We start from the raw sequence: 14,801 nt of genomic DNA, 5'->3' as shown, positions 1-14,801 counted from the left end.
TTCTTGTAAATTTGTTTGAGTTCTTTGTAGGTTCTGGAGAAAATTCTTAGGAAGTGCTAATTGGAGAGTGATTAAGCAAAGGAAAGTAGAGGTCTGACACTGGGCAAGGGGGAATATACCAGCTAGATATTCTCTTCCCTGGGCTAGACCTGCAGTTAAAAGCAGATCTAGGCCATCAAAGAAGGTCTGAATATTGACCTCTTCTGTCTTGGCCTTACTGACAATCAGAGGGAACCAAAACAGGGTAAAAATGAGCCTAGACAGAGAGCCAGGAGGTGTGTGAAGGAAGTTCATTTAGGCTAGTCACCTGGGGGAGCTTTTTAACTATCCCAATGCCCATGGTCACCTCCATGAGCAATTAAATCAGATTTCTTGGAGTAGGCCCAAGCATCAGCATTTTTAAAACTCTCTAGGTTACTCCCAAAGGCAGCCAAGTTTGGGAACCAATGCTTCTGACCATCAGCATCCACTGCTGCAGAGAAAAGTCAGGCTCTGCATGAGCCTCAATCAGCCCCAGGCCCACAACCTCTGTCTGTGTTTCCACGTAGCTTGGAGGGCAGAAAGCTGCTGTGAGGTATTTTCTAAGCTATCAATTCAGTGTGCATAACCAAAAGGTTAGAGACACATCAGCAGAGGCAATTCTGCTTCAAGAAAAAGGACTTTAAGAATAGAATTAGTCTCTGTTTAGTTTACAAGGACAAAAAGCAACTGCTTCACCACCACCAATGTGAGCCTCAGATGCCAAAGGTTTGGTAAAGGCTAAGTTTAATTGTTTCTAAGGAGAACAGGAAATATTTATTTAGGATTAGTGGCAGCTGCTCCAGGGGTACAGCTGGGGATGGTGGAAGATATAATTAAGAAAATTGTGTGAGGGAGGTCTGGAAAGCCACCAGAAGGGACAGGAGCCTTGGTAGAAGCTGTTTGCATAGGCTTTTTTTTGTGTGGGCAGCTGAGTGTTAATAGGCACTTAGGAGGAGAAAAAGATAAATATGCAGTCTAATTAGCAGCTGACTTAGGGTTGCAAGATCAAATGCAGGTAGAATCCTATTATAGCCTACACCACAGGTCCTCAAAATTGTTTTGTTGAGTGATTGCATCATAATGAGTACCTGGTAGAAATCATCAGTCATATCTCCCGGTATTTTCTCACAATGCTCCCTCACCTAGAATGCCCTTCTAAAAGAGGTACATTTGGGAAGACAATGGAAGTTTATAATTATCATCAGAAATGTGCTAAAATTATCAAAAGGAAAGGAAATGAGCCTGTAAATAATGAACAAAAGTGAAGATTCTATTCATTCTTTAGTAATATCAAATTTGAATTGTTTCAGCAAGATAAAAAATAAAACTGACTATACCATGCACAAGTACTCTGTGTCTTTAAACTCCAAACAGTTTAGTCAAACCTGATTCCTCGTCTTCTCTGCCTGTTGAAGGCATCAGTCTCTCTTTCAAGGCTCAAGTGGCCAAATGCCACCCACCCTGTAGATATCTCTGTGACAAAAGACCTTCCCTTTGTGGCCTCACCCCAAATCATATACACATTGCATATTTATTTCATTCTGTCTTGGATCCTATTGAGTTGTCTTACCTGCCTCCTCAACCAGGTTATAAGTGATGAAAGAACAGAGAATTTATTTTATCCATCTTGTATGGGTCTGTGTTCATACTAGGTAAAGACTGAGTATCTATGAATTTGAATTATGTTAACTCAGATTCTTTCCAGAGAAAAGTTGTTTGTTTTTTTTTTTTTTTTTCTCACAATAAGTTTCTCTCCTTCCTTACTAGTTCAAAAATGCTAGAATCAGAATGACTTTTAGATATGCCTACTGGGGGGGGGAAATATAGTTACAATGTGCAAGTACTCTCCTTTCAAAAGATATTAGGGGTTTTAAAGGATCTTAGAGAAAAATGGCCCAGTACGGGTAAGTGACTTATGCAGGGATACTCAGCAGGTTAGGGCAGGCCAGAATTACAAGTGAAACTCAAGATTCCATGACTTCCAGCCTCTCCTCGATGTCCTTTACCCAAGCTCCTGGGTGACATGACAACCATTCTGAAAAGTTGTTCACTAACTGTCCTTCTGTTCAATAAATCCTTACTTGTCTCCTGAATTACTTAATTTTGGAAACAGCTCAATCCTCTGTTCTAATTAAGATATCATTATCAGTGTTTCCTCCTCCATTTTTCTTAGCTTCTCTATTAATCATCAATTCTAACAGCTAACAAATACACTGGAGCCCCTCTCCCTCCAATACAGCCACTAGGATACAGGAAGGCAATCCAAATGTAAATTTACTAAAATTAAATAAAATTGAAAATCTTATCCCTAGTTTCCATAGCTACATTCAAAGGCTCAAGAGCTGCATGTGGCTAGTAGCTAGGATATCGGACAGCACAGGTATAGAGCATTTCCACTGATGCAGAAAGAAGCTACTAGGAAACTTGATAGCTGAAAGAAAGAATCCTTATAATGTGAACAAGCATGCCCACAAGATATCTGCCTGAAGTCTGCATTCTCTTACTGAGATTTCTTCAAGGAGACAGATGCGTGCATAAGTTTATCAGCGAACGCCTACAAACTTAAATGTTTGTTTCATAGCATACCTTATTCAATCACCAGAAGACTTTAAGAATTTACTAGCAAATGTTTGGAACTCTCCTGTGGTGTAGAAAACTGTCCTTCCTTATCATCAAATAGTCCATCAGACCAAATTAGATACATTCTAAAATGTCAGCATAGTTTTTGGTTTAAGGAGCCTCCCATTCCAAAATTTCATAGCCAGGAAAAAGTTATTATTTGAAGCCAGTATTTTTCAGTTTCTCCTATGAGCCAGGTATGTGCTGGGGGCTTGATACTTTGTTGCTTTTAATCCTCTTAACAGTTCTTCCAGGTAAGTATCATTGTCTACATTATATAGGTGAAGAGAAGGAGCTACAGGGGCGTTAAATTACTTGCCTATTTTAGGGTGAACCAGTCATCTCAGCTTGCAAGGAATTGAGGGATTTTCCAGGATGCAGGATTTTCAGTGCTAAAACTGGGAATGCCTTAGACAAACTAAGATGGTTGGTCACTCCATCAGGTCACAAAACAAATAATTTCAGAAGAAAAATCAAACTGAAGTCTTTCTAGCTCCAAAGCCCTAGTGTGGATAGACAAATTCAAATGTGGTTTGAACAAAATTCAAATGTAGTTATATAACAAAACTTTCCTTCTTTTTACATCCTTCATAATTTTGTCCTTATTTCCTTGCTCTGTTTCTAGCTATCATTGGATTGCAAATCCAATGTGAAGATTTAGTCTATGTGATCAGAGTTTCTGTTTTTGCTCTTTCCCAGTTTTCTTCCTACATAAATTAAGCTTTGTGTTGACATTCCAGTAATTAAAATAATCCCATAAGATTTCAGGAGTTTGTTTCCTGGTTTGGCAAGGGTTTGTTTACTGGTTTGGCACCCCTTGCAATAAAATCCAAAGCTTCTGACTCATTCCTTTATATAATTTGGCTTGTCTTTTAAAAGATTCAGGTGAGTACATTTGACCGTTCACGTCTTTTCAATGTTCTTTGCCTGCTCCATATGCAGGAGAGAGAGAACTGATGGGCCACCCCAGTGCTAATCAAAATGTGAGCACAATCAGCATCACGAGAACACTGGTATGAAAAGCAAATTCATGAGTCTTACCTCAGATCCAGAGAATCAGAATCTCTAGGAATGCAGACCAGCAGTCTACGTTTTAACAAGCCCTCCAGGTGATCCATATGCACATTAAGATTTAAGAAACACTGGGTTATACTAGATCATTGAGTCCCAAAGATTGCTAAACATTAGAATCATCTGGGGAGCTCTTAAAACTTCTAATGCCCACGCCACACTCAGACCAATAAAATCACATTTCTGGGTTGGAAAGCCAGAGATTTTTTTTTTGCGGGGGGGACCTCTGTCACCCAGGCTGGAGCGCAGTGGTGCAATCTCGGCTCACTGCAACCTCCACCTCCCAGGTTCAAACAATTCTCCTGCCTCAGCCTCCTGAGTAGCTGGGATTACAGGCACGCGCCACCACACCCAGCTAATTTTTGTATTTTTAGTAGAGACGGGGTTTCATCACGCTGGTCAGGCTGGTCTCAAACCCCTGACCTCATGATCTGCCTGCCTCAGCCTCCCAAAGTGCTGGAATTACAGGCGTGAGCCACCACGTCTAGCTAAGATTTGCATTTTTAAAAAATTTCCCAGATCATTCCAAGGTGCAGACCAAGTTGAAAACTGATGCATTAAAGGAGATGAAAGTGCTAACTTTCTATAATTTTTACAGTAATTATATGCTTCTGCAAAACAAGACAAAGATACTTGGAGTGATATTTAACATCTTTTCCAAATATATCATCTTTTGGATTGATAACGGACAAGGACAATGATAGCAAGTTATCATTTTTTTTTTTTTTTTTTTGAAATGTTGAGTGGATTAGAAAGTGGATTAGGAGTGGCTTGGAGTAAATGATAAATCCAAATTGTGTGTTCATAACAAATTTCAGTCCTTTCAACAAATAGACAAGCCAATACCACCATAGACAGGATGATATTTTCTTCCTAAGGTCAAAGTAGACGACAAGCATAAGTTGACAATCAAAGAGATGACTTTTAGATGTCTGTTTTCTATTACTCTAATTATGGAAAGTGATAATAGTCCATTTGCTAGTAATATTTCTAAAACTCTGTGATTGGTAGCCAAATATTGAAGTTTACTTGATGGTGTGGTGACTTTCAGCACAGCCAAATGATTAGAGATAAAGGAAAAGTGTTGAAATGGGACATTTTTGAAACAGTGGGAGCACAGCTCTCTTTTTTAGCAGTTGTAAGTGATGGTGTAACCTTGATAGCCCATGGCTGTGTTTATAAGCCCAACCAGTTTGACAGGATTTGACTGAACTAATAACTGGCCAATTCATTCAGCCAATTTGCTTGAATTTAAATTTGATGAAAACAAATTTAATCAAATATTTTTTCCCAATTAACCAGTTTTTTGTTTGGTTGGTTTTTTAACTTGAAGGATAATGTGCTGCTTGTCATAACTTGAGAGATGATGCCAAGGTCACCAAAATTTAATTTTTTCGTTAAGGAGCCATGCACTATGGTGACATTGCAACAGTGTGAGGGGCTTTAGATGAGAAATCTGTATATATCTGGCAAGCTATTGGGAGTCACGGGATTGGGTACTTCTTTAAAGACAACAAGCAATGGAAACCACATAAACCTGAAGCTGTTTTAGCGAATGGTTCTTCTAATCCTAAAAGTCCTTGGTTGTCAAAGTGAAGACCTCAGCAAAAGGAATGAGACCAACCATGAAAATAGGCACAGCCTAGGTATCCACGATCAGAGAAAATAGAGAAAAGCCATGAGAAATGAGTAACGATGCTCAAAAGAGATAGAATACCATGCTTTCTGTGTTTTAAGACCATCTGGTTCCAGTACAGCCAGGGAAGTATCACATTCTAAGACTGAATATTTTGTAACTAGGAGAAGAATGAACAAAAGTGTCCTGGAGGTGCTCTAAGATCTGATGTTTCTTTGTTTCTTCTTGGCAAGAAAAGCTATCATTTTTTAAAAATGTTTTAAAAACAGCTTCATTGAGATGTAATTCACACACTATAAAATTCACCCACTTAAAGTGTATAGTGTGGTGACTTAATATATTTACAGAGTTGTGCAACCATCACCACAATCTAATTTTAGAACATTTTCAGCATACCCTCCCCCTACGAAAAATCTGTACCCATTAGTAGTCATTCCCCTTTCCCCCATCCCTCCCCCTCTTTCAACCTCTCTGCCCCCCAGCCCCAGTCAACCACGAATCTACTTCCTGTCTCTGTGAAACCTATCCTTTTTTTTTCCAATCTGTATTTCTGACAGTAATTCAATTTAAAGATCAAATCCATCAACACATTTATTATCACTTTTTTCTTTTGCTTTCTTTTCATTTTTAACTTCCACATAATAATTGTACATATTTATGGGGTACAGAGTGATATTTTGAACATGTTTTCAATGTGTAACGGTCAAAGCAGGGTAATTAGCATATCTAGCACTTCAAATGTTTCTCATTTCTTTGTGCTAAGAAGAGTCAAAATCCTCTCTTCAAGATATTTGAACATAGCAATAAATTATTGTTAACTGTATTCACCCTACAGCACTCTAGAATACTAGAAATTATTCTTCTTATCTAGTTGTAATTTTGTATTTGGTAACCAACCTTTCCCTATCCTTCCCTACCCTCTACCCTTTGTAGCCTCTAGTAACCACAATTTTACTTTCTACTTCTATGAGCTCAATTTTCGGCATCCTCCTAGAAGTGAGAATATGTGGTATTTATCTTTCTGTACCTGACTTATTTCACATAACATAAGGCTCATTGACGTTGCCATGAATGACAGAATTTTATTCTTTTTTTTAGGTCGCATAGTATTCTATTGTGTATATGTGCCACATTTTTTTCTTTATTCATTCATCTGTTGATAGGCATTCAGCCGATTTCACAGCTAGGTTATTGTGAATAGTGCTGCAGTAAACAGAAAGGTGCAGCTATCTCTTCAATGTATAATTTTTTTTCCTTTCGATAAATATCCAGTAGTGGAATATCTGGATAAGATAATTGTATTTTCAGTTTTTTGAGGAAACGCCACACTGTTTTTAATAATGGCTGTACTAATTTACATTCCCAACAAAAGTGCATAAAAGTTCCCTTTTCTCCACATCCTTGCCAGCATTTGTTATTTTTTGTCTTTTTTTTTTTTTTTTTTTTTTTTGAGGCAGAGTCTCGCTCTGTCGCCCAGGCTGGAGCGCAGAGTCGCGATCTCGGCTCACTGCAAGCTCCGCCTCCCGGGTTCTCGCCATTCTCCTGCCTCAGCCTCCGAGTCGCTGGGACTGCAGGCGCCCGCCACCTCGCCTAGCTAATTTTTTTGTATTTTTTAGTAGAGACGGGCTTTCACCGTGTCAGCCAGGATGGTCTCCATCTCCTGACCTCGTGATCCGCCCACCTCGGCCTCCCAAAGTGCTGGGATTACAGGCCTGAGCCACCGTGCCTGGTTTATTTTTGTCTTTTTAATTACAGTCATTCTAACTGGGGTGAGATAACATTTCATTGTGTTTTTGATTTGCATTTCCCTGATGATTAGAGATACTCTAATCACCTCTATCATAAAAGTCGATAAAGGATCTGAATAGCCATTTGTGTGTCTTCTTTGGTGAAATGTCTATTCAGATACTTTTCCCATTTTTTAATCAGATTATTTATTTATTTTGCTATTGAGTTTCGTGTGCATTCTGAATACTGATTCCATGTTGGATTAATAGTTTGCAAATATTTCCTCCCATTCTACAGGTTGTCTCTTAACTCTGTTGATTATTTACTGTGCAGAAGCTTTTTAGTTTGATACAATTCCACTTGTTATATATGCTCTTGAAGTCTTACCCATAAAATCTTTGCCTATACCAATGCCCTAGAGCATTTCCCCTGTTTTCTTCTAGTAATTTTATAGCTTCAGATCTTATATTTAAATATTTAATCCATTTTGAGTTGATTTTTATATATGGTGGGAGATAGATAGGCATCTAGTTTTATTCTTCTGCATATGGATATCCAATTTTCTCAGCACCTTTTACTGCAGAGGTTGTCCTTTCCCCCAATATGTGTTTTTGGCACCTTTGTCAAAACTCAGTTGGCTATAAATACATGGATTTATTTCTGATGTCTCTATTCTGTTCCATTTGTCTATGTGTCTGTTTTTACACCAATATTTTGCGGTGTTGATTACTATAGCTTTATAGTATATTCGAAGTTATTAGTGTAATGCCTTCAGTTTTGTTCTTTTTGCTCAGGATTGCTTTACCTACTCAGGGTGTTTTGTAGCTCCATACAAATTTTAGGATTGTTTTTTCTACTTCTGTGAAGAATGTAATTGGTATTTTGATAGGGATTGCATTAAATATATAGATCTCTTTGAGTAATATGGTCATTTTAACAATTCATGAACATGGGATGTCTTTTCATTTGTTTGTATCCTCTTCAATTTCTTTCATCAATGTTTTGCAGTTTTCATAGTAGATATCGTTCACTTTTTTGGTTAAATTTATTTCTAGGTATTTTTGTAGCTACTGTAATTGGAGTTGCTTTCCTTATTTTTCAACTTGTTTGTATTGGTGTATAGAAACACTACTGATTTTTGTGTACTGATTTTGCATCCTGCAATTTTGCTAAATTTATCAGTTTTAAATACGTTTCCTGTACCTTTTCTTATCTCTTCTCCTTCTGAAATTCCCACAATGTGAATATTCATTTGCTTAGTGGTGTTAATGGTCTTCCATATTAATGGTATTCTATATGTACCATAGGCTTTCTTCATTCTTTTTCCTTACCCTCTTCCCCCACTTTTTTTTTTCCATCTGACTGGGTTATCTTAAAAGACATGTCTTCAAGTTCAGACACTTTCTTCTGCTTGATCTAGTCTGCTGTTGAAGCTCTTAATTGTGTTTTTATTTTACTCATGGAATTATTTAGTTACAAGAGTTCTGTTTGGTTCTTTTTTAATGATATTTACCTCTTTGTTGAACTTCTCATTTAAATCATGAATTGTTTTTCTGATTTCATTAAATTGACTATCTCCGTTCTCTTGTATCTTACTCAGTTTCCTTAAGAACGTTATTTTAAATTCCTTTTCTGGCATTTCATAGATTTCCTTTTCTTTGGGATATGTCACTGGAGAATTCATATGTTCCTTTGAAGGTGTTGTGTTTCCTTGCTTTTTCATATTTCTTGTGTCCATATGTCAATATCTGTATATCTGGTGGATCAGTAGCTTCTTCCAATTTTATGGAGAAGTTTTCATAGCAAACGATATGAAAGCTATTTTTGTTGGCATGTCCTATAGTGTTGTTTGGGTGGGATGCTTTGGCTTTCGTTCTCGGTCGATTCAGTAGTATAGTCTCTTTATGGTTTCTTCAGCTATAATCAGTGTCAGTGGTGTTTGTGACTGCCTCAATGGCCTAGAGTGTGGTTGAATGTGGAGGCTGGGGTGAGACTTTGCTGGGAATCAGAACACTAGGGCCTCGGGCCCCTCAGAGGTGCATGCCCATGCATGGCTGCTTCACCACTGGAGGGGAGGGGTCACTAGCAACAGCAGCAGATCCTGGGCAAGCCTGTCTTCACGCCACCTGGGGGCATGTGCGAACATGCAGAAGCTTTGTTATGGATGAAACAGGGTCACTGACAGCAGCGTCAGTGCACCTGGGAAGGCCAGTTCTTGGGCTCCTGGGAGGGTGCTAGCTCTGCTGCTAGAGAAAATGAGGTCACTAGTGGTGGCAGCTGCAGTCCACAGGCCCTGGGGAGCATGCCTGTTGGCTCCCTCTGTCCTGGGGGCAGCATTCTTGCTGAGCTGAACTGCCTGTGCTTCAGGAAGTAGTGTGCTGTGTGCACTCCAGTGATAAGGTCATGGCTGCACAGCTGGGTTCAGCTGACGTTGTGACATCACAGCCCTCTAGATGGATATGACAGCACGTCAGTGGCGCATGAGGGATGTGGAGATGCAGGAGCTATTGGACCTTAGGGCAGGATGCACTCTGGTGGTTACTCCATTCTCAAAATGGTGACAGAATGGTGCTGCCCAGGGGGCAGGGAGAACCCAGTATGAATTCCCTTTCTGGAGCACTGCAATCATGTGAACTCCAAGCAGCTCCCTATACTGAGCTCAGGTCCTGCAAGGGCTATGGGGCTCTCCTGTGGCTAGGATTGCAGGAGTCCATGGTGGGAATGTGAACTGCTGGAGATATCCTGCTTACATTTTCCTTGCAATGGGGAGGCCCTCCTGACTCCTAGCCAATTCTAGCTGGGTGCTTTTCTTCCCTCTCTGTGCTACCATCCTGAGTCTTCGTGCATCAGAGGGTCTTTATCACTTCTTTGCTAAAATCCAGTTTTCTCCCCAAGCACTCTTTTGACATATGGTTATCTATGTGTTGTTTTGGCCTTTCTTCATAGTCTATCATATTTTAGAGTGGCGTGCACCTGTTTCTCTTGAGTCCACCCACCCTCTACTTAGTGTTTTGAAAAGCACAGGATTCATGCCATTACTGGAAGTAAGAGAATATTAGAGACATAGTATTTAAAAATATGAGCTCTGGATAAGCCCTGGGAAGGAGTTAAAGGCCCTTCCCAGGGTTCTAACAGAGGCCTCCAGCCCACCTTCTTTTCCTACCCAGAATTCTGTCCTGCATCACAAAGGGTCTCCCATGCATGTCTATGGACTCAAAAACCCACATATCTAAGCACCAATTATATCTTGCCTTCCTGTCTCCTCTTCCCCACTCATCACACTTAGGGGTACACACACACCAGCAGCACAGTCCCTCTTCAGCAAGACAAACGTGTGGAGAATCTGAAAGGTAGGTGTCTGGAGTGAGCAGTGAATGTCAAAAGTGAATAGAGTCTGAAAGGACTTGTCCCTTTGACCCCATGGCCTACTCTTCCCATGGGTGGGGCACAGCTGGAGGAAAGCCCAAGCAGGGTCCTTTAAAGATTACAGTTCAGAAGGGGCCAAGTTTCTGGAGTCCAAGGATATACTGTGCACTTGTTCTCCAGCAAATGTTCTTCTAGGCTGTCTAAACACTTCAAAAGCTCATCACTAACTACATAAGGTGCTTCAGTATTTAGTAAGAGCCACAAACTCAGAAAAGCTAGAAGAGCCAGAAAGTAACATAAATGAATGAAGGAGGCTGATGCAGGTCCTCCAAAGAAAGTTGTAGGGAATGTGGTGAGCTGGAAAGCCCATGTGCTTTCCAAAGGAAACAGCCTCCAGGCTGGAGGAAGTTTGAGCTCAGTGTCACTGGGTCTTCCAATTTTTCAAAATAAATAAATAAATCAAGTCAGAAATAAAAAATGTACAATTTCTTGCTTTATAAATGTTAGTAACTAATTCAAAATTTGTTTTAAACACTCTGTGAGACCAGCAAGCCACATCTGTTGGTAGGTTTTAGCTCGTGAGCTACCAGTTTGCAGCCTCTGAAGAAAAGACTTCTTCATTAGATTGTGTTGAAATCTGCTTCCTTGAGAATCCACACATATGGAGGAACCAAGAATCACTATCCCTCTTCCACATATCTCAGTTTGAAGGTAGATCACATTTCCCCAAATATCTTTCAGAGGCTACTTAGCCAACACACATTGAACTGCTGCTTCTACAGAATGGCTTCTATATCACACAGTGTGGCAACCACCCACCTCTAGAAGCCCCCACCGTCTGTTTTCCTGGAAGAGCAAAGGAATGAGCAAAATATTTCAAAAATGATTGCTTCTTCTTGCTAGTAATTATTTTTCTTAGTATTGCATGCCTGGGTCCAGAAAGGGAAATAATGACTCAATCATCAAGCTTCTTGTACAAGGCTGGCAATTTCAGGAAGTGGAAAGAAGACTAACACTGTGAACAGCATTCTTGATTAGCTGGCGAGTATAAAATGAGGTGTGCATTTGATCTACTGTCAGAGTAGCAGATGGAACACAGCAACCATGACACGGTAGAGGTAGGACTTAATGGATCATCCTGAAGTGCCTGGGACTGATTAGCCGTGGTACAGCTACATGCAGTTTTTAATTGATTGATTTGAGTTTGTGGTCAGAAAATGACTGTCGGCTCCAGCTTATCTGTAATTATCAGTAATCAGAACCAGACCTCTCTCTCTCTTTAATAAGCCAGGGCTCCTACAGCGTGCTTGACTTTTCTACTTTTCAAGACTTTCTGTAACCACTGCCTGAAAACTTTCACGGCCATAACATGATACGTGGTGCCCATCGGGAAAAAGACTCTGGGGGCATGAACATAAAGGTAACAAGAACACTGCTCTTTCATTAGCTTAATAGTTTGACTATTTTGAGTTCAAGACAGTTTAAAATTAATAGGAGGCCTCTTACAATTTAGCCAGTCTATTATAGGCAAAACCAAGTGAAAGATTGAAATAAGAATTCCTGTAACTCTAGCCCAAAGCTCATTTTTAACCTAAAAAATGATCTGGACACTAATTAGAGGCTGGAACTATTTCTAGGAGTCAGAATGTCCCTGTCCTGGGTAAAGCATCATTAACATTTCAACAGTTCACCCAAATCAGAAAACTGGGAAGTATTTTAGACCCCTTCTCCTCCTCACAGTCCCCTGTCCCTGACACATCCAATCACTAAGGCGTCTGATTCTACTTTTTGAATCCGAGTGACTTCAGAACCAATGTCCTGGAGTCAAAGAGACTCCAGGTTCAAATGTGAACCTCCAAGAGAGGTCCAAATCCTCCTGCCATCACTTGTGAATTGTGAGACCTGAAGCAAGTCATTCTCCCTCCTATGCCTCATTTCTCTCAACTCCACTGCAGAGTTACTATACCTACCTTAAGGGATATTACATAATGATGAAATGAGACAGTGCATGTATCAAATGCAGCGTTTGATGTATAGGTGCTTAAAATTTTCTTTAAAATATTATTATTGATTTGCTATGTCTCTATCCTCACCAGTACAACATAAATTCAGGACAAAAAGTATCACGGCTAGGTGAAGAAGGCTGAGAAGGATGAAGAAGGGAGAGGAGGAGGGGAGAAGAGGGAGAAAGGAGAATGAAGAGGAAAAGTAAGGGAGGAGGAGGAAGAGAAGTTTATGATGGTGGTGACAGCTACCTTCGTTGTCTCTAAATGTGAATTCCCCTTGCTGACACCTTGGTACCAGGGCCAGTTGCCTGGGGGTGTACTTGTGCCAATGGTGCTGCCACTAACTGAAGATATAGGGGCGTGTCTGCCAAAAGCCCTTCCACCACCTGCTAATGCAGACTAACAATCCACTGTACTAAAATATCTTTTACTTCTGATTTCTTAAAGGCCATGCTTTGTCACTTTAATCCCAGAGATGCAGTATCTAGCTCTTTCAAAAATCTCTCTGACACTTTAATCCCAGAGATGCAGTATCTAGCTCTTTCAAAAGTCTCTCTGATACTTTGTGAGGAAACAGGTCCTTTGGCTTTTTAGAGAACCTGACTCTTTCATGACCAAAGGAAGGATCATTAATCCCAGTTTCAGTTTTAAAATGATAAAAACAACCTCAGAAAGGTTTTTAAAAAGTTTTTCCGAGTCACACAGCAGAGCCAGGATCCTCTGATCCAAAGTCCAGGTTACTTATGGACAATAAAATGGTCTGGTGTCCCTTTCTTGTGAATTCACTGTTATAGATACCATTTTCTCTATGCTTTCTCTTCTTTCCTGACAGTGGAGAAGACCAAATGCTAGAGTGATCTTCTGAGGAAGGACTCTGGCCTTGACTCATTCCAATCTTCCTGATCTCAGCAAGGCAACCAAAGATGATTGCAAGGAAGGTTTACAATATCACCAGTGTTTTGCTGTATGTTCCTTCCTTCAAGTGGCTCTAGTATTCAGAATGCATAGAGGAAATATCCTGGACTTAGGATGAAGATGTGAATTGGAAATCTGTCTCCTTCCTTTCCATCATTCATTAACAAATTTTCCTTAGTGGGCCCAGGCTCTGTTTTAGGCCTGGAAATACAACAATAAATAAAACAAAGTCCCCACTGTCATACAGTGACATTCTTGCAGGAGAAGACAGAAAATAAACAAATGAAGAAATAAACAAATAAAAACCAGGTGGTAACAAATACCACGGGAAAAACAATGAATCAGGGTAAATGATAAAGAAAGTTGGGAAAGGGGCTATTTTATACAGGGTAGCCAGTCAAGGGTTTGAAGGAGCAGTGACATTTAATCAGAGATAGGAATAAAGTGATAGATTTCTAGCAAAGGAGACAGAGCAGGTGCAAAGGCCCTGAGGTAGGAACATGTCAAGCTGTGTGGAGAATGGCAGCACTGAGTTCAGGAAGCAAGAGGGAGAGGTGAGATCAGAGTGACTGGCAAAGTGAGGGAGTCGGGAATAGATGATATAGAACCTTAGAAGCCCTACTAATGCTTTGGATTTTGCTCTGAGAGATATACCAGTGAAAGGTTTAAGCAGAGGAATGACATGATCTGCTTTATGTTTTTGAAAGGCTCACTTTGGTCACTATACAGGGGCCAAGGTAGAGGTAGCAGTTAAATAGGTTTTGCAGTAGGTCAAAAAAGATCATGGTGGCTCACACAGAGATGGAGGTGACGGTGACAAAGGTGTCAATGGCAGGCGACTTTTCAAAGGCAGAGTCATTTAGCAGCTGGGCTACTTTGATTGACATAGTTTGCCCCTCCTGGCTCAGGTCCCTCATCAGTAACATGAAGGTAACAATAACAATCTCATAAAATCACGGTATGGATTAAACGAGATAATTTATATGAAGGCTATACCTGTTGTTTTCCTTTGTATTCAAACCAAAGTCTGCAACCTTATGCAAAACTTTATTACATATATACTCAAAGACCAAGATGTAAGAACACCTTGTCTTCAGAGTAGCAGGAACTATTTTGTGTATAGCAAGATTATTTACACTCATCTATCTCATCCTCTTAAATAACTGATTACTATAAATATGTCTGCCAGCTTTTATGGTTCATTTTAGAATCTTAGTGCATCAAAAAGTATAAAATAGTTAGACAAGTGAGGGATAAGGGAATCATGAGAGTCTTATTTATAGAATAAAAGCTGGGAATATCTGTGAAAACATCTTAATAATGATTATGACTGGTGGATGATATTGCAGAGTTTTAAAAAATTCCTTTTGTGCTTTTCCACATTTTCCACATCAGTACAATAAAAAATGTATTTTAAGAGTGTTTATTCCTATATCCAT

The sequence above is a fragment of the Papio anubis genome, chromosome 1, assembly GCF_008728515.1.
Source record: "Papio anubis isolate 15944 chromosome 1, Panubis1.0, whole genome shotgun sequence".
NCBI lineage: Eukaryota > Metazoa > Chordata > Mammalia > Primates > Cercopithecidae > Papio > Papio anubis.
The sequence above is the reverse complement of the archived record's forward strand: the minus strand, read 5'-3'. Positions refer to the sequence as shown.